Source organism: Alligator mississippiensis, chromosome 4 (assembly GCF_030867095.1).
Source record: "Alligator mississippiensis isolate rAllMis1 chromosome 4, rAllMis1, whole genome shotgun sequence".
In the NCBI taxonomy this organism is placed as follows: Eukaryota; Metazoa; Chordata; order Crocodylia; family Alligatoridae; genus Alligator; species Alligator mississippiensis.
In genome coordinates, this window is record NC_081827.1 from 176,599,198 (window position 1) to 176,623,993 (window position 24,796).

At 43.6% G+C, this 24,796-nt stretch overlaps 1 protein-coding gene and 1 long non-coding RNA gene across 24 annotated transcripts in view; one reads left to right on the forward strand and one right to left on the reverse strand.

The window, feature by feature from the left end:
• Positions 1-24,796, forward strand: part of MAP2 (microtubule associated protein 2) — a 388,240-nt gene that overhangs the window by 286,040 nt on the left and 77,404 nt on the right. The gene's annotated exons all lie outside the window — the stretch shown is intronic.
• On the reverse strand, positions 1,434-7,825 carry LOC132250359 (uncharacterized). The gene is made up of 2 exons (XR_009462037.1): positions 7,724-7,825; positions 1,434-2,934 (listed from the first exon to the last, which is right to left on the reverse strand). It is a non-coding gene; the product is annotated as an uncharacterized LOC132250359 (long non-coding RNA).

Consider the following 24,796-nt stretch of genomic DNA (forward strand, 5'->3'; position numbering starts at 1 on the left):
AAGCTGCAGAGAATGAATTTGCCCTTGCCTCCATGTTCTTTGGATTTTTAGCATATTTATTTGCTAAATAGAGTAAAACACTCAATTTGACTCAGTCCTTGCCTTTGTCTAGCTTTTCCTACTGTCCTAGAAATTTCACAAATCAATCACTGTCCCTTTTTATATCAAAGGAGTTATTTTTTTTTTAATTCTTTGCCATCTCTTTTCATTATATAATCCAGTTTTAAGATGGTTTCTCTTCTCTAGCCTCCAATTTCATTCTGTCTGATCCTGGCTGTTCCTCTGCTTCAGTGTACAGGAGTGAAAGGGGTTAGATTTTCTCAAGTTATCAGCCGGACTATTAGAAGAATTCAGCCCCCCTCTTAGGCACCTTAATGAAGAGGCCAAACTTGGCAGCATGTGTTGGCTCCTAGGTTAGAGACAGACATTACACATAAACCAGTTTAAGTAATCAGAAACTGGTTTAAACCTGTAACAGAACAGATGTTCACTGCACATTAACCAGTTTGAAAACGGCTGAAACCGGTTTCAGGTAAACCTGGCTGAATGTAGTATCAGACTTTACTGATTTGGGTGACACCGATTTATGTAATGTCAGTGCTGTGGAAGGAAGGGAGGGCTGCCGTAGCACCCCCTGGCTTCTAGCCTGAGCCACTGCAGCATGTGCCTGCATGTCTGGGATCCCGTCTGTGCAGTTACAAAGCAATTCAGCCTAGCCAGGTTAGACGAACCTGCAAAGATTGAATCAATTCAGGCTCAGGCTTTTTGAATGTCTGTCCCTAGCCCTACTGAGCATTTCCATCTAGCAAATACTTTTGAAATCTGTCCATTTCTCCAGGTACCTAAGTGGGATCTGAACTCTTTAGAAATCCTGGGCTCAGTTGTGGTGCTGAGCATGTCTAGATATTGCATCCAAAAAAAGTATAGGTTGGATTTTTAAATGTTCCTAAATGATTTAGGACCATGAATATTGATTTTTATGGCTTGGCTTTTCAAAGGAATTTAAGATTTGGTATCACTGAAATTCACCTATCAGTTACCTGCCTTCCCTCTGAAAATCTGCAGCTGTGCTTCCAGGTCACATAGGCATTTTTAAAAGCTACATTTTGAACCAACTCTTCTGTAATAATGTCACTGAAATCAATGGATTTGTAGTCACGCACATCAAAATTGAATTTGACCGAGAGGAAGACAATGCAATGGCTGCTTTGGTTGTTATGTTCCATTCATTATTTTAACTAGTTTCAATGTTTCTTCTTATAACATGAACATAAAAAAACTAAGCTCCTTTAAGGAACGAGAGATGAGCTTAATGTAAATGTGTTGTCATAGTAACAAGAAGTCTAACTTGTTGCAGTTGATGTTCCCAGACAGTGTAATCAATTATGACATTGCAGAGCTCATGATCTAACAACTGGAATAAAAAGCCTGAATTCTAAGTAAAATATCTTTAATAACATATTATTCCAATCACACTGTTTAGCATAATGTTTCCCTAAAATTGCTCTTTATTGAAATTGTATTTTAAAATATTCTAATGATACCCTTCTCATGTAATATGGCCAAGTTTTAGAGTAAGCATTGTGCACTGAGGACAGGTGGATATCTGGCTGACTGGTCTCTACTTCTTTTGATTCCATGCTTCATTTGCTGTCCGGAAAAGAGAGATCCTGTCAAATAAAGTATTCTGAACTGGGCACCAGACCCAGTTATATTTATTACTAAGATGTTGATGTTTTTATTGCTAACCATCTCATCCTTCCATCCTCCATCTCGGACAAAGCCTTGCCTTTCAGCATACCTGCTACTATTCCACCATCTGCTGGTTTGGTTGAGGTTGTGAGCTTTTGCCTCAATATTTGCTTAGAACCAGCCATCTACCAGGAGTAGTAGGAATTTCAATAATAGTATAATAGCATCTAGAGGTTCTGCTCAAAATCAGGGCTTGTTGCACTAGACTCTGTACAAATGGAATATAATTTTCCATTACGTACAGAACTGAGTTGAGAGGATCTCACCAAAGGTCCATTAAAAAACCACAAAGCATTATTTTTCAGGGGTTCTGGGGGTTCTTGTTTTAATCAGAGTAAAATCAGCTAGTTGGATGAAAGTCTGCAAATTTCCCTTCTACTTCAAAGGGAGAAGGCAGATCCCTCTGCGGTGCAGCTTTGCTGCCTGCAATCATGGACTGTGGCCCAAGAGGATTTTGTGTCTCATTTTACAGCTTCCTTGTCCTCTGCTAGCAGCCATAAGCAGTTGAGAGCTTCATGGTCTCCCAGGATCCTGGATTGGGGAGTCTGCCAATGCCTAGAGCAAGTCTTGTGCCAGTCATTAACCAAGTCACCTACATTCTTTGTAGATTGCTTTTTCCCTTTATGATAACTAATGCGTGTGGATTTTTTATGCACTTTTAAGTACTGCTAAGTGCAGTCATGAACCCAAACAGAAGACACTGCAAGTCAGACCAGCATTTCTCTAGCACAGCACATGATCCCCCTCTGCCCCCTGTAAATATATGTCTAGTTGCATTTAGCTACACCATGGCATGCAAAAAATTAAATACGTACTCTCCTTCATACATACAAAGCAAGAACGTCTTCCCACATTTTCCCAAGTAAAAAGGGCAGATGCCACCAAATCATTTAAAAATAACAAGTCACATAAACAAGCTGCTACTACTCCTAAGATTGCCAGGGGCTGCAGATTTTTCTTTCCAGGTTGCCATGCCAACATCTCAGTGCACTGACAGACATTTCTTTTTAAGCTCCGCTGAGAGAAAGTATGCAGTCTGGGAGCTTATTTAGCATTCAAGGATGGACCTGCAGCAGGCTGAACAGCCTCTCTGTGAAGCGCCTGAGCCGGATTCAGACCGTCTGACAAAGGAAGCAAGAATCTTCTTCAGTGTTTTGCTTCTCAAGGTTAAGGGAGCCAGATCTGTGGAGAAGCAGGGAGATTAGATAAGTGCAGTTTGCAATCAAAGACCAGATTCTGTTGCCTTCGCTCAGGCACCCTCGGTAGTCAAGGAGAAGTTTTGTCTGAGGGAATGTCTCCATTACAGAAGAAAAATGGCATATTTTTAGTTTTGATTAAAATTTTGAGTGGGCTTCCTCTCTTAGCCAGAGTTCAGAACATTCAGAACAGATCTTTTTCTTCTCTCGCTTTTCTTTTCTCGGTAATGCAGTAAAGATTGAAAAATTGGGCATATTGTGATTTTTTTAAAAATTAGGCAGAGAAGGTTCTTTGGGTGAATCCGATACCTTTTATTAGACTTCATTAGACTTAAGTTGGTCTAATAAAAGATATCAGGTTCACCCAAAGAACCTTGTCTGTCTATGTCCTTAGACTAACACAGCTACAACTTACACCCCTTTTTTTATCTTTACTTTTCTTAATAACAATCATGTATTAATAAGCACACTAATATTATTATAACAGCATACTACACTATGAACTACAATATATGCATCATATGGTAGTAAGCCTAATAACATAATAGCACAATAAGATGTAATAATCACAATAATATTAATAACTGCTTCTTATATAGTAGCAATAACTTATTATTAACAGTAACTGCTCATTGACCTTTTCTTAAGTGATAACAATAAAAAGTTGGTTGGCTTCTTAGCTGAGGGAGCTAGGGAATGAGAGTGAATGGGCTGAGGGAATGAGAGTGTATATAAGACAGATAGTCTTAGATGAGATACGTATACAGTGGTAAGCTGTCCTACTTCCCCCTCTTAATATCTATGGGCATGTGTAGACGAAATGGGGGCCCTAAACTGAAGCAGTAGGTTTTAAAAAGACGGCTTCAATTTAGGGCAAAGTAAACCCCCATGTTGTGCACACACCCGTGGACTTACCTGCTTCTCCAGCAGTGGGGAGGGGAGGGCAAGATGAGGGTGGGTGGAGCAGTCCCTGGGCTGCAGGGGGGGCAAGTGGTTCCCTCCGTGGCAGTGACAGACCCCTCCCAAGGCGGCACCCACCCGCAGGCACCTGGCTCGGTCTGTTCCGGGGGCACCACAGCTGTAGAGGGAAGCACCAGGCCCCCACACAGCTCAGGCACGCAGATTGCTGCTTTTTTTTCTCTTGGGCATAGTCTGCCTTCGCAGGCTGCTGCCAGGCTGCCTGCACGGGCTTCCTGCAGAGCCCCTGAGCTGCACGGAGCCCAGTGCTTTGTTCCATGGCTGTAGGGCAGCAAACTAAAACTCCTCCAAGGCAATGTAGTGCCTAAAACTCCTCTGAGGAGTTTGCTGTGCCCCAAGTCATTTAAGGCGTATTACACTGCCAAATTTGGTACAACAGCTGGAATTACTGCATAATACGGCACTGATGGGTGCAAACACCAACACCATTAAAACCGTGCAAAAGTATATAACCCACTTTAAAGTGTCATGCACACCGTCCCTCGTTTCGTCTACACACCACCTATGAAGAGTTTGGGCTTGAACTGCAAGTAAGAGTGAGACCTGGGTTATATTTTTGATTCTGCCACAGACTCCTTGGGTGATCTTGGGCAAATCATTTCAATCTTCCTGTGCATCAGTTTTTCCCAGGTGTAATACGATAATAACATCTATCTTGCAGCATTATCATGCAACTAAGTTAGCTGTGCCTGGAAAGTTTGTTGAGAGAAGACACTATAGAAATATCAAAGTCTCGATGTTTTTATCTCCATTAATGCATTGCACACAGTGTGCAAAAATGCTGGCAGGTGCAAGGAACTGCTTATTGACCTGCAGAAAGTTGAAACAAAGACTCAGTTACATAGGTAAGGATGTTCGGGAGATCCTTTTCTATATTTGGGAACACACTTAGCCAAAACTTTAAAGGTACCATTGCCATGCAGAGAACTACATAGAGTCTGTAGAAAATAAGCATAAGATATCATTATCTGAGCTGGGAAAAGCTGATGGCTCTTTTCAGAAAGTCATTTTAATTAAGTGCTGAATAGATTCAACATTTGATAGAAACCAGTTTCATTGAGACAAGTATGCATTTAGGGGAAACTATATATTTTACCACATTTCATATGGTAATTTTTCATTCCTTAAGACTAGTTCTTATGAGTGCATGATCGAGGTGGGGCTACTTTCAACCACAGTGAGTGAGTCTACACATGACACTATGTCACCATAGCAACACACTATGGTGACATAGTGTCCATGGGCAAAAACTCTGGGGCCACAGCTATATCACCATAGTGATCCACTCCTGCATTATGGTGCATCACTACAGTGATGTAGTGCCTAAAAATAACTGTGCGCAGCATGCACGGTGTAGTATGGGGTGTTACTGCACAGTCTTTTAGTACTTTCAAAAGGAAGTACTAAATGATGGCACAGTAACAACAGCACCTTAGCAGCACAAGTAGACATGCCCAGTGTTATCTAAAGTGTTAATACAACTAACTTTCACCTAATTCTGCTTTCATGCATCTAAATAGATGAGTATTAACAAAGAAGAACAGAAATTTCTGCTGCCTACGCTGTGTAGATGTGGTGGTAGCACTGATATATCAAAACTGATTTAATCAGAACAACAGCTGCATTAGAGAAGGAGTAGGATTAGCCATGATTATTGTGTATTATCAGTGCCCAATCTAACATAATGGTACCATGCTGATTGCTGGTCATTTCTAATGTTGTGTAGTAACTGTTTGATTTCTTCTGTCTATGTATGCCAAATTCCTCTTTCCTTTCACTTTAACTCTTCCTTTTTATTTTGATATGTCAAAATATCAAATTATAGTATTGTTGCATTAGCTCCTCGTTTTTTTCTGCTCCATTTTCACTGTGGTTTCTTATTGCTTCTTTGTATGTTCTCTCACTTCTCCAGTCCATCCTTTCTATATGGTCTGCTCCCAATATTCTGCACAGGCCACTGCTTCTGGTGTTGGCGTTGACTGATCTTGTGGGGTACATTGTGGTTCTACAGGGCATCTCAGGAGACGATCCGTGGTTTGCTTCTCCTGACAAATACATTGGCCAGTTGCATAAGGCCCCATGATTTCATGGGACAGCTGCATCTACCAAGACCCACACTCAATCTCTTTAGGTTGTGCCAGGTGTGCCTTTTTTAATTGGAGCTGGATGCTAACTCCTCACTGGGGGTAATTCCTTGTTGGCCCCATTCAGCAACTTTATTGCCTAGTTTTTCCTGTTCTTTTTGCCAGAGGGTAGTTCTGGCTGATTCCGATGATCTGGTCAATGGTGTGGTAGAGGACAAAAAGCTGTTTCTTGATGAGAAATGACAATGCACTGATTGATGTCCATATAGCTGGTGGGGGTCATCTGACTCGTGTACTTGCCAGTCAGTGTCACCTACTACCTTCCTCCTCATGCTATACCAGATAGTGCATGTATGCAGGGAACAGGAGTGGGTTTTAGGCAGCCTGTTATAATTCTGCATGTATCATTTAGGGCAATGTCAATATATTTAATGCTCTCTCTGCTTTTTTTTTCACCTTTTTCAACCATTCCTCTGCTTGTAGGTCTTGCATTTTCATAGCCCTTCCCTTTTTTCATGCCTTTTAAAGAACTGACCCTTCTAGATCAATCTTCCCCACTTCTTGCAATGAATAAACCCTTGTCCCAGAAGAGGCTATGGACCAGGGCCCTCCTGGGCATCATGGAGATGGAAGCAATATAGTCCTAGGAGGTTGAAAGAAAAAGTTCTGCCAGAGTATGCTTGGGTTGCTTAGTGCTGCAAGCATAGAGTGCATTTATATGCGTTTCTTGCCCATCTACCCTAAGAAGGAGACATGTGTCTTCTTCTCCCGTTTCCACCCCAGGTCTGACTGTCTTAAGTTAACCATCCCTGTGAGAAACTAATTCACTTGCTGTATAAGGATTACAGGCTACTGCCAGGTGAAACAAGCTCAGAATTTGAGATCTTATTGCAATATAGGACTATGTGACTGTGTGGATTTTGCCATAACACAACACATCCTCTATTGAATCAGGATTGTGAATTACTTCTTGTGGTCTCCTGACATCTGTTTTAATATCTTTGGATCCTCATTTACGTAGGGTGTGGGCCAGTAGTACCAACAGGGAGGAACGGGGTGGGAAGACAATATGAACAGTCATCAATGGTCGTTCGGCTTAGGGGATGATAATTCAGCAGGGCAAATTCCTTAAAGAGCCCAGACTAGTGTGAATAGTGGTAATAGAAAGAGGCCATACAGGAGTGATGAGCAGGACACAAAGGCGAATCCAGAGGGCATGCAGTGGTGCAGCTGCACACCCCCTTTCAGACTAGACTGCACCACAGAAACCTCTGGGGACTTTTTTAAGTCCTCAAAGCAGGACTTTAAGTTCCCCCTACCCCCAGCACTCCCATCTGTGTTCAGAGGCAGGTCCGCTCCCCCTGCCCCTTTTTTTTCTCCTCCCACACCTGATACTGCCTACTGCTTTTCCCACTGTCCTGGGGGTAGGGGAGGCTGGGCTGATTGTGGAACAACAGCAGCAGCAGTGGCAGCAGGGTGTATTCCCCCATCCTGCCCAATGCCCCCAAGAGCAGGTGTAGGGAGGGAGAACCCACCTCTTCTGCTCCTGTTGCTGTCCCCAGCTAAGTCTAGTCCCATGCAGCCCAGCTGAAGTGGGTAGAAGTGGCTCTGGAGCTTCCCCCACCCACTGGAAAGCAAGGAAAGAGTTGGTAAGGGATGGGAGAGAAGGAGCTATGCCTGTGAGCACAGAAAGGGAGAGGAAGGGATTCTTACCTGCTTTGTGGACTTAAATAAGTCCCTGGAGGCTCCTGCTGTGTGGTCTGCCTGAACCTGTAGTGGGAAGGAAGCTGGGAGTGGAGTATAGCCACCCCTGAAGTGCCAGGTGCCACTCCTGTTTCCCCCCTCCTCCCCCCCCCCCGACTTTGCAAAATTCTGCATCCTCCCCTAGCAGGACACAAACCTCAGCAAAGAAGAGAATGACTGTAAAATGTATTCCTCTCCATGTGACTTTGGATTGTTTCATAGGGATTCAGATCATTCATATGCAAATCAGAACTCTGCAGGATTTACTTTGTTATGTATGTGTGTGTGTGTGTAAGCGTGCCTGGGCACATGCATATGTAAATATGCAAAATTATTCATTGCAATCAGTAAGAGAGAGATGTCTGCCTTGATACAGTCAGGGTAGTAGTTAGGGAACTAATGCTCAGAGCAGATTAACTGTGCAGCTGGTGCTGCATTGCAGAACTAGTTTCCTAAGCAGTATGTAACTGGCAGTATAAGTCTTAAAGGGGAAAGTGCACTGTATTACTGCATTTACTTGTTCCTAGATTACTAATGGAATGTGTCAGGATTGCGCTGTATTGACAAAATATGATTTTTAATCACTGAAAAAAGAATAATGATAAACCCTGTAGGCTGTACATAAAGATTAGTGTTCCTTTTTGACATGTATGCAGGACAGCTTTTAAATTAAAAAGAAAGCTTTAGGAAACAACCTAAAAAGTAATTAAAATGAGCTATAGAAGGCACTGAAAGAGAAATGTAAGGGCCAAATTGTCTGCTGGTATAAACAGCTGCAGCTCCTTGACTTGGGTACCTGTTCACCAATTTTCATTTGCAGAAAGTTTGTTCGTTAAACTCTGTTTGTTCAAGATGCATTGATGGACAGAAAAGTGAGTGTAAAAACAAGATGCTAGTTCCACATATATATTCTCCCTCAAAGGACTAAAAGTCAAATGAAATATAAAATCTAATATTTTGAAGTAAAAATGTTTTTTCTTCTATGAGCACTGCAAATCTAAAAATATAGCAGTTTTCATACATACAGTTGACATCTTCACCTGATATAAATCAACCTCTTGAATCAAGGGAACTATTCTGATTTATGCTAGCTGATTGTTTGGCACATGGTGTTGTAGTATCACCCATTAATTGGAAATTGGATTGATGATACATCAGGCAGAATAGAATACAACCTATCTCCCACATCTACAAGAGTTCTGAAGTGCTACTGTTGTCTCCAAAGGACAGTGTGAGTTCGTGCCCGGTGCGCTTTTGCCAATAAACACACAGGGGTGGAGGATCCAACTTAATCTTTATTGTTTCAAGTCTGCGCAGAGAGGGGTGCTTGGCAATCGTTTGCAAAGCAAGCACCACCGGTTTCTACCTTTGGGTATCTTTTATACATATGTTTGCAAGTGTATCGCTCAGTGATTGGTTACAAGCCACTGACATAAGACGTTCTCTACTGAGCATGTCTCTATACCTATGTTTTAGCCATGTATTTCATTTACATACATATATGTTTCATTAACATACTTTTGCTCTGCCCAGGGGTGTGATTTTTAGCATTATAATGAGACCCTTTTCTGAACTTCTTGCTATCTTACACGTGTCAGGGAGACATTATCCTGCTGGTGTTAGGGAGGCATTCCATGAATCCTCCGCATCCCACACGCTGTGCTTTGCAAGCATCTCTTAACACACACATGCCACACCCCTCCCAGCACCAGTAAGTTGCCTTAAGTATTCAGTTAGATATAGTTTGCAAAAGCTAGATATACCATAAAAAAGATTACATAAAAAGATTACATCAAATCCCCCCTTCGAGGCTATGACCCTATGAAATGGGACCATAGTCCTCGATCATTCCTTTCAGCCTCAAGAACCGTTTTGCATCTTCTCGGTTCTTCTGGATTGGATCCATGATGGAAGGTTTCATGAACATCACTCGGTTGACAGGGGTAGGTATCAACTTCTTGAGTGAGTCACAGCATATAGGTACGCACTGCACCCCACAACAAATCATTAAGAAAATACATATACCTGCTACAATTAAAAGGGACATCTGCTTCAACCATGAAAAATTACGAAGCCAAGAAGTGAGCCACGAAAAATCAAACCCATCATCTTGTTTGACATGTGACAGAATGTCCTGTAACTTTTGTACCTTTGACTCTATTAGCTTAGAATTATCTGTCAAATTGAAGCAACACATCCCATCGAACTCTTCGCACCCACGGTTATGTCTCAGTAACAAATAGTCTATGGCTGCCCTATTCTGCAACGTAGCCCCCCGCAGTTCTTTCATCTCGGTGCTGAGGGCAGCTAGGGCCTGTGAGGTCGTGTTCAGGCTCTTCGCTAAGGCGCAGGCCACTTTACTTATCTGACCATGGTTGCCTACTGCCAGGGCTGGTAAACCTACTATAGAAACTGCCAAAGACACTGCCTCAGCCTTACTGAGGAGGTTTATGTTACTATCACAGGACTCATCTAGCTGACTAGAACTCCTTCGGTGGCGCCTGTCGGAGACCTTAAACACCTTTGGTAACCAGACAGTTAACCTGCCAATAGTACAGGGTCCCCCCGTGGCATTAGCTGGGATGTACGAATAAGTGGTTTTCCCACAAAGGAGAAACCATCCTAAGGGTAGTATGACATTACCATTACCATAAGACACGTTGGTTTTGTTTGAGCAATTGAAAGCCCTTTCCTCTCGGGTTAGGTTTTCACATGCTTTGGTACAATTTACAAATTGAGCACAACTGGTGTTATTAGGTGAGGCCATGGTCAGCAAATCTATTGAAAAGGTACTAATGTTTCTTTTCTGAGTAATAGGTCCCCACACATAGGCCGTATTCCAGAGATTAAGCCTGGAAAGGTCGAAGTTTTTTAGCCAAGTCTGACTTTTGAGCATTTCTAATGGAGTGGGCACCCCTATGAGGCATGAGGTAAACACATCTTGAACTGACGTTCCACCAGCCAAACAAAAATGAGTTGTGTTCACCACTTCTTTTGCCAAGTAAATCCACACATTTTGTTTTTTCTCAAACTTTCGATGTAACAATCCCTCCAACCCTAGAAACACTAGACTTAGGTAAAGAACTACTTTCCACATGGCTGACGTTTAAACAAGAATTTAAGTCCTTCCACAGGTTCCGCTGTCCAACGATGTCCATTTGTGTCGGCTTCCAGTGCGACACTCTCAGCAACTGCTCCCTCAGAAGGAACTTCCGGTGCGGCCTTTACCCTGGTATAGTGGATCCACGGCTTTATCCCCTGGACCTTTACCGCTGTATGAGTGGTGAGGATCACGGGATACGGCCCCTTCCACTTGGGTTGGAGAGGCTCGTCCTTCCACATTCGGACCAAAACCTCGTCTCCAATTTGGAACTTGTGCACTGGAGTATCTAAAGGCAGTGGAAGTCACTCTTGGACGTACCTGTGGAGAGAAAGAATACAAATAGTCTTTTATCCAACCTTCCCCTTTAACATGCATTTGACTCCCATGCGTCACCACTGGATTCTTAGGATATGGCTTGCCATACATTAATTCAAATGGACTAACTCCCAATTTAGCTCTAGGGGCTATGCGCACTCTAAGCAAGGCAAGAGGCAGAGCTTCGGGCTATTTAAACTAAGTCTCTTGGCAGAGTTTAGCCAGTTGCCTCTTTAGTGTCTGAGTCATCCTTTCTACCTCTCCACTAGACTGTGGCCTCCAAGCTGTGTGAAGGTCCCATTGTACTCCCAGAGCTCGGGAAACTCCCTGGGTTATTTCTGACACAAAGTGCGGCCCTCGGTCCGAGGCCAGTCCTTCTGGGACTCCGAATCGTGGGATTATCTCCTTTAGCATCACTTGAACTACTTCCTTCGCCTGAGTAGTTCGGCACGGGAAAGCCTCGGTCCATCCAGTTAAAGTATCTATGAGCACCAACAGGTATTTGTAGTGCCCTTTTCTGGGAACTTCAGAGAAATCTATTTGCCAGCATTCACCTGCTAATAGTCCTTGCCTTCCTGCTCCCGGTGGAGGTTTGGGGGAAATCTTAGGATTGTTGGCACAGCAGACAGGACACCTTCGCACTATTTGTTCTGCCATTCTCCTCATTCTGGGTCCTACTACAGTTCTTTGGAGACCTTGGGTCATGGCATCAGTTCCCAGGTGAGTGCCCTGGTGGTACTCGTGGAGTACTTCATTGAGAATCAGGCTCGGCACCAAGACCCGTCCTTCGGGCAGAGCCCACCATCCATCTCGTTGTTCCTTACTTCCCAGTTTCTCTGCGAGTTGGTTTTCCTTTTCAGTATAATTAGGGGGTTCTTTTGGCAGCACCACTTGAGGCACCAGTGCCAGTATTGAAGTCTCCTGAACAGGCTCTCTAGCGGCTCCCTTTGCCGCAGCATCTGCTCGCCGATTTCCCTTTATAACTTCACTGTCTCCCTTCTGATGGGCCCTACAGTGCACCACAGCTACTTCAACTGGTTCCAACACAGTTTCAAGTAACTTTAAAATTTCTGCTCCATATTTCACCAGGCTTTTACTTGCCGTCAAGAGTCCTCTCTCTTTCCATATAGCTCCATGTGCACATAAAATTCCAAAAGCATACTTTGAGTCCGTGTATATTGTGGCTGTCTTTCCCTTTGCCAGGTGAAGAGCTCGGGTCAATGCAATAAGCTCAGCTGTTTGTGCAGACGTATTTGGAGGCAAGGCTCTCGCTTCAACGGTGTCCCATAATGTGACCACGGCGTATCCTGCTCTTCGGATCCCATTTTCCATAAAGCTGCTTCCATCCGTATATAATTCAAGGTCCGCGTTAAGCAAGGGGGCGTCTTTGAGGTCTGGTCTACTAGCATACACACTCTCAATGGTCTCAATACAGTCGAGCCGTAATTCTTTGTCCTGTTCCACAGGCAGTAATGTAGCCGGGTTGAGAGTACTGGAGGTCTGCAAATTAATGTCTCCCTGGTCCAGGAGAGCAACCTGATATTTTGTCATTCGGCCTGGGGACAGCCAAGTCCCCCCCTTCGCATTCACCACTGCCAATACGGAATGTGGAGTATACACTGTCATTGGTTGTCCTAAGGTGAGTTTTTTTGCTTCTTCCACCAACATAGCTGTGGTCGCTACTGCTCGCAGACAAGCTGGCCAACCTAGGCTAGTAGGGTCCAATTGCTTGGAGAAATAGGCCACCGGTCTCTTCCAGCTACCTAAGTGTTGGGTCAGCACTCCCGACGCGAGCCCTTGGTGTTCATGAACGTAAAGTTGAAATGGTTTACTGAGGTCGGGCAGGCCCAGGGCTGGCGCCGTCATGAGGGCCCGCTTGATGGTGTCGAAGCTCTTTCGGCATTCTGCTGTCCACTGCAGTTCTCCCTCGCGGCCAGTGGTAGCCTCATAAAGAGCCTTGGCTATTAGTCCAAAGTTGGGGATCCAGATTTGGCAGAACCCTGCCATTCCCAAAAAACCTCTTAACTGTCTCTTAGTCCGTGGAACCGCCATTCGGTAGATAGCCTCTTTCCTCTCAGGGCCCAGTGCTCTCTGGCCTTGCGAGACATCAAATCCCAGGTACCGTACCTTTTCCCACTCTACCTGTGCCTTCTTCCAGGCCACTCGGTACCCCACTTGTCCCAGGAAGTTCAGCAAGCTCACGGTCAATTGATGGCACTCTTCTTTGGTGGCCGCTGCGATTAACAAGTCGTCGACATATTGTAACAAAGTCCCCGACGGTCCCTTGTCCCAATTCTGGAGATCAGTACTTAAGGCTGTACTAAAGATGGTAGGGCTGTTTTTGAAACCTTGAGGTAAGACAGTCCAGCACAATTGTGTTTTTCTCCTAGTATTTGGGTCTTCCCATTCAAATGCGAAGATTTCCTGGCTGCTCTCTTCAAGTGGGATGCAGAAAAAGGCATCTTTCAGGTCCAGGACCGTGAACCATCGGTCTGCTGCAGACAATGTAGCCAGCAAGGTATAAGGATTCGGCACCACCGGGTGAAGGGTCACCGTCGCCTTATTTACAGCTCTCAGGTCCTGCACAAAATGATACTTGTTACTGTGGGGTTTTTGAACAGGCAAAATGGGGGTATTAAAGGACAATTGGCGCTCCTGGAGCAAGCCATGTTTGAGGAATCACCTTATAAGCAGTTCCAAACCTTTCCAAGCTTCCAATTTTAATCGATACTGTGGTACCCTGGGTGGATTAACCCCGGATTTCAAGTCAACTTTGACAGGGGTGGCCAGCTTTGCTCTCCCTGGCCTTTCTCTTGCCCATACCCAGGGTACTATAGCGTCTTCTACTTCGGGGGGGATCCTCCCTTCCTCCCGTATCTCTCGCAGAAGACACATTTGAGCCTTCCAGGCCTCTTCTGTTGGTATTTTCATGATAATCTTTTCATCTGAAAAGGTTAGTTGAGCCTGCAGCTTGTACAGCAAGTCTCTTCCAAACAAGGGCAGGGGACACTCGGGCATATACAGGAACTGGTGATATACTCTCTTTCCTCCCAATTTACACTCCGTGGGGGGTACAAAAGGACGATGGGTCCGTTGACCTGTTGCCCCCACTATGGGGATCTTGATTTTTGACAGGGGTCCTTTAAAATTCGTCACAACTGAATGAGTGGCTCCACTGTCCACTAAAAAATCAATGAGTTCTCCCCCCACTTGCATTCTAACCAGGGGCTCATCAGGGGAGACGGGTATCACTTCGATGTTTGCCCCTGGTCCCCGTCACTCTTGGTCAGAATCCTCTAGCACCATTACTCTCTCTCCTCCGTCACGTTTCTTCTCCCCCCTTTGGGGGCACTCATTCTTCCAATGCCCGATCTGTTTGCAGATGGCGCACTGGTCAGCTCCCAGTCTGGGGCCTTGTCCACGTCCTCCTGGGGCATAACCGGCGCCTCCCCTCCCCCTACCTCCTCTATTTCCTCTCCCACGTCCTCTTCCCCTCTGGTCTACAATTGCTGCTGCCAATAACGACACCTGCGCCTTCATTCTTTTATCTTCCCTTTTCTCTTTAACCTGATCTCTGTTCGAGTACACCCTATAGGCGATCTCAATAACTTGGCTGATACCCATTCTGGCAGCCCCCTCTGCTTTTTGCAACTTTTTCCGGATATCTGGGGCCGACTATCCTATAAACAGCATATTAAACATCTTGGCATTTTCCGGCAATTCCAGATCCAAATCTGTCCACTGCTTCGCCACCTCACACAACCTCCCGTAGAAGCTGGACGGGTCTTCCTCTGGACCCTGCCGCACCTCATACAATTTAGACAAATTTTTCTGCTTAGGAATGGCCTCCCGAAGGGCTGCCAACACTAGTTCTTGATACTGTTCCAGGCTCTGCAGTTCCCCTCAGGCATTGGGGTCCCAACCCGGGTTTGTCTTGGGGCAGAGTTCATCTACAACGCTGTTCAGGTGGCGCTGTTGAGCCACCGCACGCGCCTTTTCTAAAAACAACCTCTTTTCTTCCGGAGTTAGAAGGGTGGCTAGTAAAGCCTGAATGTCCTGCCAATTTGGCTGGTGGGTAAGAAAAATGGTGGTAAACAGCTGCACCATTACCTCAGGGTTCTGGCGGTACGGGCCTGTTGACTGTTTCCAGTTGATCAGGTCAGCTGTACTGAACGGCACATGCACAAAAACGGGTCTACCCTCGGGGCCCACTGCCTGATGCAAAGGAGCCTGAATTACTAGTTTGGCCGATCTTAAGTGGTCTGCTATTGGACTGAATGTCTCACTGCCCAGAGCCCCTCCTACTGCCAAATCGCTTCTGCCTGCATCTGCCGAACCCGGGGATGGCACCCCAGGGCTACTGGGGGGTAGTGGTAGACAACGAGCTAGGTGAGCCAGTCGAGAGCTCATGACTGGCGACTGCAGGTGCCGTGGAAGCCCCCTGTGGCGACGCATGGGGCACAGAAGGTAGCGGGGGAGCCGTGGGAGCAACCAGCAGCTGCGTATCCTCCTCCGGCTCCTCTGGACCCGCAGCCTCAATTTTTCGCAAAGCCATTATCCCACTCCCCCCAGATATCCCACAAGACCTCTGAGTAGTCCTATCTCCATACAAAGACATATGCATCGACATAAAGCATTTCATCCCATTTCCCCTGGCGCCAACAAAACAATTGCAATTGCAAAACAGTATTATAGTCTAAAGACCCATTCTCTGGCCAGATTACACCATCCTCAAGTTTGTACCATGGCCACCATTTATTGCAATATCGAATCATCCTCTCTTTCGTCATTGGGTCCCCTCCAAACTTTGACCATTTTTTCAAAATACACCCCAGGGGGCTGCAGGTCGGAATCTTGGACTGGTTACTCCCCATTTATTAAACAATGGACGGCGACCGCCACTCGGCCTCAGAACCAAACTGATTAAAGGGAGCTCACGGGACTGCCACCCGATCTCACTCTCCTAGGGCGTCTACGCGGTCGGAACTTTTAAAGCCGCCTCTCTTACCCAACCTATCTATAAATCAAAAGAGACACTCACCAGTCCGTTGAGACCTCCCTCGACCCGTCAGATTAAGTTGGTCCTCCGAGCGTTGCGCCGTTGTACCCCTCCACGGCTCCGTCAAACAACCAGGAGACAGTCAGACCTCCGATGAAAAAGGCCGGTGGCACCTGGCCCTCGCGCCGTCCACAGCCTTTGCCAGAGCCGAGGAGGTGGACCGGGCAAGGCGGTCAATAGGGTCCCATCTGGGTCGCCAAATTGTTGTCTCCAAAGGACAGCGTGAGTTCGTGCCCAGTGCGCTTTTGCCAATAAACACACAGGGGTGGAGGATCCAACTTAATCTTTATTGTTTCAAGTCTGCGCAGAGAGGGGTGCTTGGCAATCGTTTGCAGAGCAAGCACCACCGGTTTCTACCTTTGGGTACCTTTTATACATATGTTTGCAAGTGTATCGCTCAGTGATTGGTTACAAGCCACTGACATAAGACGTTCTCTACTGAGCATGTCTCTATACCTATGTTTTAGCCATGTATTTCATTTACATACATATATGTTTCATTAACATACTTTTGCTCTGCCCAGGGGTGTGATTTTTAGCATTATAATGAGACCTTTTTCTGAACTTCTTGCTATCTTACACGTGTCAGGGAGACATTATCCTGCTGCTGTTAGGGAGGCATTCCATGAATCCTCCGCATCCCACACGCTGTGCTCTGCAAGCATCTCTTAACACACACATGCCACACCCCTCCCAGCACCAGTAAGTTGCCTTAAGTATTCAGTTAGATATAGTTTGCAAAAGCTAGATATACCATAAAAAAGATTACATAAAAAGATTACATCACTACGAGTGGTGAATATTAGTTTCAGACAGTAAACTTAAAAAGGTATGACTCAGAAAATACTGATTCCCTGTGTGTGTGCATTAATGAGGAGCCATTTTTAAAGCATCACTTTATTTGACTTTTATTTGACTTTTGCTATTGACTTTTCTATTTTATTGAATGGGTAAAGGAACTGTGATGTTATGTTTTGCAGCCACTAGGCAATGCACTAAGGGCATCTGACTAATGAACACAGATTGGGTGTTTGTTTGTTTGGGGAGATAGGAGTGATGATTAATTAAAGCTCTCAAAACTGTTCCTGACAGGCGGGATATCCTTTCATATAGATTCATAGATTCATAGATGTTAGGGTCGGAAGGGACCTCAATAGATCATCAAGTCCGACCCCCTGCATAAGCAGGAAAGAGTGTTGGGTCTAAATGACCCCAGCTAGATACTCGTCTAACCTCCTCTTGAAGACCCCCAGGGTAGGGGAGAGCACCACCTCCCTTGGGAGCCCGTTCCAGACCTTGGCCACTCGAACTGTGAAGAAGTTCTTCCTAATGTCCAGTCTAAATCTGCTCTCTGCTAGCTTGTGGCCATTGTTTCTTGTAACCCCCGGGGGCGCCTTGGTGAATAAATCCTCACCAATTCCCTTCTGTGCCCCCGTGATGAACTTATAGGCAGCCACTAGGTCGCCTCTCAACCTTCTCAACGATATTTGCCCATGTGTGTGCCTTTGAGGTTTGGAGTTTCTGTCTCAGTGTAAAAATAACCAAGGCTGCCCAGTGAAAAACATAGTGATGAAGTAGAGTCAAAGCATCTATAGAAGAGAGTCAGCATAAGATGGTTGAACCAAGGCAATAATGGGCAATAAAGAAATCTGATCACAGAGATAACAAGGTGAATAAGAAGGCTTTCCAGGAAGAACTGAGAACCAGATTTTGACAGGTGCAACAGTTTAGGAAAAAAGGAAAGGGAACTCTGATGTTGGAAGAGGAGGGAACTAAGCCATAGGAAAATGAGAGAAGAAAGAAAAATAAGTGGAACTAGGTTATACATGAGAGAGAGAAAAGGAGGGTGTGACTAATGAAAGGCATTGGGAAATGAGATAAAGCTTGGAAGATGGAGGGAAGAAAAGGAGAAATCTGCAGGAAAGCAGAGCAGTGGGGAAGAGAAACTAAATGAAGAGCCAGTCAGTCAATGACTATGAAAGCACTGGAGGAGATCTGATTATGATTGTTAAATAGGTCTTTTGGTCTTGATTCCGCAAATGAGATCTGTTGAGATCAACAAGGAGAAAGGTATAGTCAAGACAGTCCTCAGCAAATCAAAGTCTATCAGAAAAAGTGTCCCATATAACCCCTCAATATTTTACCAAAGTTTGCAAACTATTAAAATTCTTGATAAGGGTTAAGACCTCCAAAGAGTGATCTGATACATATCAGTGCCTCCATCAAATGGAAATTAAATTTTATCTATGTTCTACTGTATGGGAATTGTTGTGTCATGCATTTATGTGGAAATCATAAAATGGCCAGCGTGCTGCACTTTCCAACTCAAAAAGGGTAGTTTGTATTGGAAATGAAATCCAAAACGTTAAAAAATGGGCTAATGCCTCCTTTTAAATATTGCAGAATAAAATGCGTGGTGCATCTTGCCTCATCACTTATCCCAGTAAAAAACTCAGAATGGTAACATCTACTTTACATTCAAGGCTACCCCAAGGTCTGGACCAGAATGAACTGAGTTTATAATCTCAGGTATACTACCCCATCATCCCACTGTGCTCTATGACCCTGTAGAATTATAATTTTGAATATTCTATAGAAAAAGCATTTGTTTTATCTAATGAACCTGTTGACATCAGTGTCATTTATTTTTGAGAGGTAACTTAGTAATTAGACTTTGTTGTTAAGCAGTCTAAGTGATATAGTAGCAAATGAAAGTTGAAACGTTTGTAATGCAAGTGGGAGGGTTGGGTTTTTTTAATTGTGTGAGTTAGAAGGTTAATTTTAAAGCCCACATTCTCATTATTTGCCTTCCTGTTCACCTGCCAATTACTGTGGATGTCGCTGACATCAAGATCAAGAACCTACTAATGGATAAATATTGCAACCATTAAATCCATTTGAGAGCAAATATTTGAATTCTGTAAAGTTATGTTATATGATTGAAAAGATTAAAAACCATGCAGACTCCCTGTAGGGAAGACCTGGGTGTTTATTATTCAACTAACTGGTACTTTTTCTGATTGCAGTTGTAAATATCTGTTTCAGTTTAACCATTAGAACCAAGGGCCATATCTCAGCTGGTGTAAATAAGGTTCACTGATTTCCCTGGTGTTATATCTATTTTCACTAGTTAAGAATATGGCCCATTGCTTTTAAAAAGTAGGATCACAAGCATTCTCCATCCAATAGTAGAAAAGAAAACTTGTCCTGCAGTGGGATTACAATAAATTATGTTGTTCTAGGAGTTTTTCTTCGTTCAGAGTAACAAGCATATTATTGGGTTGGTTGTTTTTTTCTTAATACTAGTTCTGAACTGGGAATCAGAAGACCTGTGCCCTAGGTTTGAATCTGCCACTACTACTTTAGGTTAATTGGATCAAGTCCCTCAGTGTCAAATTATCCGAAGCAGCCACTGGCTTTACGTGGCTTGGTTTTGGATGCTCACTTCAACCTTTGAGCATGGTCTTCAGAGATGCAGGACAACCGCTGATTACATCAGCTTCTTTTGAGGCTCTCATTACTCAGCACTAGTGAGAATCAGGCCCAAAGTGTTGTGCTCAGAAACTGAAGTGCCCAGAATTATTGTCCCTTTATGCAGCCTGTGGCTCTCTTCCCTGATTTGTTAAAAAAGGTAATAATTTATATTTACCTTGTCATCTCTCTCTCCTTCTCCCTGGTCTCCCAGGCCTCAAGGGCATATAACCCCCTTAACTAAAGCCAAAGATATTCCCACTTTGATGTAATGGAGTGGTTTGCTTGTTTCTGTAACCCTGACAAGTGTTGCTGGTAGCATGGTGTACCAGCGGGGTCTCCTGTGATGACCGGGTCAAAGGGTAAAGACCAGACTAAGAAGAGTGTCCTAGTCCTCCAAATTGAGGGTGGGGCATGAGGCCAACAACCTCATCTTTTGAAAAAGCTACTGTTATGAAGCCTTTGTAATCTATGGATGAAATATTCTGTATGTTGTAAGTATCATACACAAAAAGTGAATGACAGACAAAACCCGTGTCATAAAACTTGTGATCCCTTAATCTCAGTGTTCATTCACTCCCTTTTGATGGTCTCTGCCATTTTTTCTGCTGTCTTCCCTGTGCTGGAGGATTTGATCATTTTTTTTTCTTCTAAGACAGGAAAGCAGCTTTCAAATAGTTAATTGCTGTTATAATCACTTGTTTTCTGAGGGGAAAAAATAGCTTTTAAACTTGAGTGTTGAAACACTTGTGCTAAAATTAACCCTAAATATGTGATGATTGGAACAGCTTCCAAGGAAGAGTACAAGTGAGGGTGCTTTCCTAAAGCCAAGTAGGTTAGAGACGGAAGGAGTGCTCTGAAGTGAAAGTCCTTATGCAGAATTCAAACAGTACAGTGAGCATGCAAGCATCGTTCTGCTTTCAATCTGAAGATAGCACTCTCAGAGGTTACTACAGGAGTGAGACAGCCGGCACTGTGAAGCCTGAAGAGCAGGATTACACCCTGTGATGAGCTCCTCCTTGCTAAACCTATTTACTCTGGATAATCATGTGGAAGAGGATTTCACCATTAATGTGGGTAGGGGGAAAAATAGGCTGTCTGGCATCCTATATTTATCACTGCACAAGTATGGCGCAAGCAGTGATAGCATGCAAGCTTTCCTGCTGTATATCACTGATGTGTCTAATGCCTTATCTCAATGAGCTATGCCTCTAGAAGTCTGAGAGACTAATTCAGTCTCCATTCCTGATCATTCCTTGGCTGTGTGGTGAGTTTGCAATCACTGGTGTTAATTAGCTTACTGTTTTCATGATGTAGACACTCTACCATTAGAAAACAGACTGAGAGAGACCATCAGTTCATTTGGCAGGCCACCAAACTACCTTCAAATGGTAAACGCTTCCAGTCACTATCATCATCATCAGGGATAAAACCATGAGTTACGAGGTGAGGGTAGCCTGTTTCAGTTCCTCTGATCCGTCCTGTTTCCTGGTCCGTTGTCAATTTTTTAAATCAATATAATTTAAGTATCATATGACCAATTACCATGTTGGGTTTTTGCATATCATACTGTCGCTTGATATAGTTGCAGGACCCTACTTTTTAGCACCCAGACCACAAGGTCAAAACAGAGGGCATTTTTACACATGTAGGTGCTGTAGCACCAGGCACGTTGAAAAGCGCTTTGAAAAGCGCCTGGCACTGCAATGCTTACAGTTGTATAAGTGGCGAAATGCATGTCAGCTCAAAGAAAATGGCAGTGGTGCGCTTTTGAACTAAAACACCTCAGAGGTGCTTTAGTTCAAAAGCGCACCACTGCCATTTTCCCTGTGCTGACGTGTAATTCGCCACTTATACAACTGCAAATGGCGCAGCACGGCGCATGTCAGCTCCCATGCAAAGCAAACTCAATTAATTGAATCTCCTTCGAAGCAGCAGATCTCCAGCATGTCGGAGAACTAAAAGGCATGTGTATAAATGCCCAAAGAGTCAAATCCTTAACTGGTATAGGTAAATACACCCAGTACATAAATGCATAGAGCAAAAAGTCTGTGGGTCAGATCCTGATCTTTTTTCAGTGAGTGATCATGATCAGTCCTTACTCAAGCAAAATACCCACTGACTTCTATAGGAATTTACCATAAGTTTGAGACTTGGTCCTAAATGAATGTCTAGTAACAGAGGTTGCTAAACAACTAGAATAGCTATCTGGTTTTTCCTGCTTCTTCACACTGCAATGCAGTGCAGAACAAAAGAATTTCCACAGGCCCTAGCTGCTTTTCAGATAAGTCATAGATAGCAAATAGTAACTTTCCATCTTTCCTCCTTATTTAGGAGGTTTGCTTATCTGAGAACTGCAACCTAGTCAGTGCTTTCATTGTTGACTTGTTTCTACCTTGGCAACAATTAGCATCGGTTACTCTGGAAACTGTTCTGCACCCTACTGAGTTTCCTGACAGGCGCAAAGGAGCTTTCTGTCTGCCATCATTTTGTTTTTCCAATCTCATAAGCACATACGAAGCTAATTTCTTCACCAGGCCCTCCCTGGGTTTCTTGCCAAAGCTGTAGCAAAATTATTTCATTCTTTATAGTTGTCTTCATCTTTTCTTAGCTCTGCCTGCAAATGATCTGCAGGAGTTCTCTTTCACCCTTTTCATTTTCTTGGTCTGGACCTAATATGTGGCATTGTGAATGAATGTACAATCTGAAGCAGGGTTTTCTTGCAGAGCGCCTGGACTATCATGACTACAGCAACACTGTGCAACCCAATATAATCCTCCATCTATTTAGAGCATTTTTTCCAGTCTTCCTTCATTGCTTCCCTCTAATTGCAGTTCCTTTCTAGGACATTCATTACATTGTACAGTTGCAGTAATCTAAACTTACGTATATGCTACAGTTAAGTTTGGGTTTTTTTTATAAAAGCCAGTGGAATTTTCTACCACCGCTGCAAGCTTGAGTTCTATTTTCATCCTAGTAGCATGTGAAAAGGCTGTTGGTAGGGAGAATAACCACAGAGGATTCTTCTCCCAAATGAGTTGCATAGGACTGCACACTAATGGGATTACAGGGAGCTAAAGCAATGCACGTGTTTCACAAGAGTTATGTCTTCCCGTATTGCTGCTGTGAGAATGAAAACAGAAATGGGAAGGAATGTTAGATGGTGTGAATAAGGTGAGTGAAGTTTGGGAATTTACACTACGGGAAATTAGACTGGTAAGAGCTAAGGTGAGTCATTAAACTTTGAGCTAAAGTGTCAGGCTCTTAAGAGCTGTGACCTAGGAACTAGGCAGAGAAGGAGTGTTATCATAATATACACTGATCATTTGGTTACCTGCTTCCACTTGGCAGAAGAAAACCATCCCAAGTGTATGAGGCCTACAGCAATGTGACTGCCAGACAAGCTCAGACTTACATGGTGGCTGCAATCTTGGTCAATACAACAGGGCACCAGTACAAGAATGTCAAAAAGAAGGGTTTCAGGGAGCAATGAGGAGGTGGGAGAAGAAAGACATAGGGTGCCATTGGTTAGAAACTTTCAGAAATAAATCCAGAAGTCTCTTCTGCTTCAATTAAAGAGCTGAGGTGTACTGCTTTTTCATCCTTTGCATGCCCTGTCACTTCTTGCAAGCTGAGCAGGCCTTTGTGCACTCTGAAGCATCATATAAAACAGGTCAATAATCTCTAAGACAAATTGTGCTCAGGGCTGTATCTTTATGACAGAGATGAGCATATAATGATCAGAATCAAGTACAGTGCATGTATGGGGCAGAAGATTAGGCTGGGTTGATTTCTGACTACCTAACCACATTTGTAGCACAAAACTTGGTTTTATTTTGAGTTTTCATAATATCATGCACTGCTACCTAGTAGACCTAATTTTTGTTGGCTCTATTTTAATTGCTTAGTTAGTTTCTAACAATACATTTAGTTTTATGTCAATCTTCAGTGAAAGCAGAAACAGTTCTATTTCACTGTAATCTGCACTGTCACCATTTACTTGCAAGGAGACAGATCCATGGTGGCCCATTTCCTCATCCACTTGCTTCTCAGGTCTTCCTGAGGATATGTTTACACCTCAGTCTCCAGTATGTTTGAGGCTAGTGATAGACATTCAAACAGCCCAAAGTGGAATCAATCATCTAAGTTACGCGGTTTTCTGTAAGTGGCGTAGTTTAGATTGGTAATAAACAGAACACACATTTGCCCTTTGGTTGGGGGAAGAGGGTGGCAAATTTTAGACTGTGTTCTGTCATTTTTAAACCAGTTTGTGCGTGCCAAAATTCTGTTTTGTTCTGGATATAGACCAGTTTTGTGTGCCAAACTTCTGTTCTGTTACAGGTATAGACCAGTTCCGATCACTTACAACAGTAAAAGGATAATGTCTGTACTTGGCCTGAAAGTGGTTGTAGTGGACTTCCCCCAAAGTTTTACTGCCTCATCTCCAGGAATGGCACGTGCGAGTGAGAGTCAGTATGCGGGATGCACTAGAGAACATGTGCTTCTAGCAAAAACAGAGAGGTGATGCAGACATACCCTGAATCTCAGCTTTCCTCAAGTTGCCTTCTCCACTTTAGATGTCATAGATGGATAAAGCTTATTCTGGCCCAGGAGCCAAGCTTTCTGACTCAGCCGAGTTTTAATTTTGGTTTAAGTTATCTTAGTGCTTCCTTAGTTAAACAGGTTAATGCCCTTTGGGCCTGATCCTCATTGGCTTCTTTTCATTCTTTTTTTTCTTTAGTGATCTTGTCCTTTTTGTTCTCACATTCTCAAAATGTAATATTGGACATTTGAATCAGTCATCATGAATCTCACATCTTTGACTAAAAAAAGGGTAGTGACTAGAACAAATAAGTGGAAACTTGCTGATAATCAGAGAAAACTCAGATCCCTGAATAAAAAAATCCATAATTTTTGGATAAAAAAGTAACCCAAAATTCACATTGTTCCTGGATTAAAATGAAACACCACTACTATATAGATATCTATATAGTGGTATTTCATTTTAATCACAGGAAAATGTGGATTTTGGGTTACTTCTTTAATCCAAAATTTGGGGATATTTTATCAGTGAAAACCAGAATCCATGCTGATA